This window comes from Dasypus novemcinctus, chromosome 24 (assembly GCF_030445035.2).
Source record: "Dasypus novemcinctus isolate mDasNov1 chromosome 24, mDasNov1.1.hap2, whole genome shotgun sequence".
NCBI lineage: Eukaryota > Metazoa > Chordata > Mammalia > Cingulata > Dasypodidae > Dasypus > Dasypus novemcinctus.
The window spans coordinates 19,354,144-19,358,255 of NC_080696.1; the positions used below are offsets into that span (position 1 = coordinate 19,354,144).

At 43.1% G+C, this 4,112-nt stretch overlaps 1 pseudogene; it reads left to right on the forward strand.

Annotated features, from left to right (window-relative positions):
* Window positions 1-2,464: 2,464 nt before the first annotated feature.
* On the forward strand, window positions 2,465-3,549 carry LOC101433040 (RNA-binding motif protein, X chromosome-like; annotated as a pseudogene).
* Window positions 3,550-4,112: the final 563 nt, after the last annotated feature.

Consider the following 4,112-nt stretch of genomic DNA (forward strand, 5'->3'; position numbering starts at 1 on the left):
CAGAATATTTCAAGTACCCCAGAAGGCAGTTTCATGCCCTCTACTTTAACCCCCAGAAGTAGTCACTCTTCTCCCTTCTATCACCATCGACTAGTTTCTTTGGTTTTTGAAATTCATATATGTGGAATCATATGATATATAGCCTTTTGGGTTTGACTGCTTTTGCCCAACATTATGTTTGTGAAATTCATCCATGTTATTTTATTTCTCACTTCTTTATATAATTTTACCTCTAAGAAATCAAAAAACCTTGGTAATAAAGGCTCATCTTTAGTAGCAGACAAAATTGGAGGATTGAATGTAAGCTAAATTCCATGCCTTAATCGACTTGCTTTAAAACTCCCACCATCTCAATTGCCAAAGAAAATGTAATGCTTTGTAAGACCATAATGATCTTATAATTCTACTTGTAATTTCAGTATTCTATATTTATTAATTATTAAATCAGGTTGCATTTCCATTTCCAGACTAGAAGACAGATGAAACGTTACATGTCTAAATAGCAATTTCATAATATCAATTCATTAACTTGCCTTAGGTTATAGATACCAATTTAACTTCAGCCTCATTTAACAAACCACCTCAATGGGTAAAAGGATAAAACATTCACCTTAGATGATCTCAAAGGTATTTATCTGTTGAAAGCAGAGAAAGATCTAAGCTCCTATTAAGGTTTTTTAAAATAAATAAAAGTGATGTCAAGATCTGGGAGTAGTAGCCGTATGAACAGATAAAAGAAACAAGAACCTAGAGAGGTTACCCAAGGTCAGTGAGCAATCTGCAGAGGAGAGGCTAGTGGAGTTGGCCCTTCAAGTACCCCTTCAGCCCTCTACTAAGCAACACTTCCTGGCATTTAATGTGCCTGGATCACATGGCATAATAAAAACAGTCCAATAGATTGCAGAAATCAAGTTGATCACTGAATCTTAAAAGAACAATCTCTGAATACAGTGTCAAAATAAGTCATTCATCAATGAATATGCTGTGCTCAGATAGGATAGGTCATTATAAGGAGGACTCTTTGTGTTTGCAAGTGACTCAGTCCCAGTTCAAGTTAGCTTTAGCAAAACAAGTAAACGCATTGGCTCCAGGAAAGCTTTCAGAACGTCTGGATTCAGGCTCAGATATTGTCTGTAGGATGTGATGGTTCCCTCTCAATAGCTCTTGGCCCTGATTTCTGTTGCTTTGGATTCATCCCTCACCTGGAAGCCCCTGACAGCTGCAGCTCACACTTCTGCTGCTTAGTCACCCCACAGAACGGAGCTTCTTTCCTATTCCAACTCCCTAGCTCAAAATGTGCCTTTCTATGAACCGGACGTGGTAGCCAGGGGGGTGCTGGGCTCTGACTGGCTAAGCCTGAATTTGTGCTCATTTCTAGTGTGTGTGTGTGTGTGTGTGTTTGTGTGTGTGTGTGTGTGTGAGAGAGAGAGATGTGTGGTCAGCATATCTGAAACACACGGATTGAGGGAAGAGAAGGCACTTACCAAAGGAAAATTGAAGTTTCGTTCCAGAAAGAAAGCGGGGTAGGTGTCCTGGAGGTGCGTGAGATGCGGTCCTTGATAACAACAAGCCACAGAAGACCCAGACACATGACAAGTGTCCTGTGCCCAGGCCCTGAGAGCTGAGGCTAGAAGGGGTCCCAGGGGGCAGGGGTTAGAGTTCACTTATTCCAAAGGAGCAAGATGTATGCTAAGAAGCTCAGCACCCCCAACTATGGGACTGAGTTTGCACTGGCAAAAGACTGGTATCAAGGCACCCTTCAGGAACCTTAGAGAACGCCACACCCTTGAATTGGAGACTCTCTCCCGCCATTCTTCTGTCCCTCCCTTCCTCTTTTTATCTCTCCTTCCCTTTACTATGAATTTGCCCTTATCACAAGAACTGCATAGTACATTATTCTATTCAGATAAATTAAAACATTAAAGATAAGGATAAAGAATCCTTTAGAGAACTAATTGCTCTAATGCAAATCTCTCTTATCTCACCCCGACCCCACCTTGAAGACATTCCAGACTTCTCTCCACGCAGACACACAGACACAATGCACATATAAATATTTAGAAAATAGCATAGTTTTCTATAAATGGTTTCATAGTGTATATATCATTTGGCAACTTGTGTTTTTACTCAACAATATGTCGTGGAGATTTTCCATATTAATTCATGAAACTGGGCAGCCTTTTTTTTTCAACATTTTTTTATACCTTATTTTTATAGAAGTTCTAGATTACAGGAAAGTTACATCCAAAACATAGGAGAGGTATGGTATGTGAATATATCTCAATAAAACTGCTTTAAAAAATAATATAGGGGAGGTTGTGCAGTAGTGTGAGCAGCTTCCCCTCTTGTCCTCTGACCTGCGACTGGGCAGCTCTCGTGCCTACTAAGCTGCTACCAAGTGCCTGTCTGTGAGCTCCTGGAAGCTTGAAACTGTCCTCACCTCTCTGACTCAGGGGAAAAAAAAATGGTTAAAGCAGATCTTCCGGGAAAGCTCTTCCTTGGAGGGCTCAATATTGAAACAAATGAGAAAGCCTTGGAAGCAGTATTTGGCAAATACAAAGAGTGGAAGTACTCTTCATGAAAGACCATGAAATCAACAAATCGAGAGGTTTTGCTTTTGTTACCTTTGAAAGTCTGGCAGATGGCAAGGATGAAGCCAGAGACATGAATGGAAAGTCCTTAGATGGAAAAGCCATCAAGGTGGAACAAGCCACTAAACCATCATTTGAAAGTGGTACATGTAGACCACCTCGCCTCCAAGAAGCAGAGGCCCATCTAGAGTCTTAGAGGCAGAAGAGGAAGTGGAGAAACCAGGGGACCTCCCTCATATGGAGGGTACATGGATGATGGTGGCTATTCATGAATTTTAACATGAGTTCTTCCAGGGGACCACGTACAGTAAAAAGAGGACCAACACTACCAGGTGGGAGTCCTCCTCCTAAAAGATCTGTCCCCTCAGGACCAGTTTACAGCAGCAATAGAATGGGAGGGAGAGCTCCCATTTCACTTGAAAGAGAGTTATGGAGGCCCACCACAAAAGGAGCCCCTGCCCTCTCATTGATATGTTTATTTGTCCTCAAGAGATGATGGAAACAGAGTTACCCAAGTTCTCATGCTACAAGAGATTATGCACCACCACCAAGAGATTATACATACCATTATACACCAGTTCACATGATGACTATCCATCAAGAGGCTATAGTGATAGAGATGGCTATGTTCATGATTGAGACTATTCCAATCATCTGAGTGGAGGGTCCTACAGAGATTCTTATGAGAGTTATGGTAACTCACGTAGTGCTCCACCTACACAAGGGCTGCTGCCATCTTATGGTGGAAGCAGTTGCCATGATGATAACAGCAGCTCACGTGACGGATATGGTGGAAGTCGAGACAGTTCCTCGAAGTGGTCTCTACTCAAGTGGTCATGATAGGGTTGGCAGGCAAGAAAGAGGGTCTCACCTTTCTATGGAAAAGGGGTGCCATCCTCCACATGATTCCTACAGCATTTCAAGCTGTGGAGGGAAGCAGACTTGGCCCAGTGGTTAGGGCATACGTCTACTACATGGGAGATCTGTGGTTCAAACCTCGGGCTTCCTTGACCTTTGTGGAGCTGGCCCACGCATAGTGCTGATGCACGCGAGGAGTGCCATGCCATGCAGGGGTGTCCCCGTGTAGGGGAGCCCCACGTGCAAGGAGTGCACCCCACAAGAAGAGCTGCCTTGCATGAAAGAAAGTGCAGCCTGCCCAGGAATGGTGCCGCACACATGGAGAGCTGACACAACAAGATGACGCAACAAAAAGAGACACAGATTCCCGTGCCGCTGACAACAACAGACGCGGGCAAAGAAGAACACGCAGCAAATAGACACAGAGAGCAGACAACTGGGGGAGAGGGGAGAAGGGGAGACAAAAAAATAAATAAATAAAAAATAAAAAAGCTGTGGAGCACCAAGAGGTCGTGGCAGTGGGGAAGCTGATCTGATAGAGGGGAGGCAGAAGCAGATACTAGAAACAAACAAGACTATGGAAGAAACAAATGAAAAGTGGAAACTGTTGTCATAACTACTCAGGGACTACTAAGAGGAAAAATTGTGTTGCATTTTTAAAAT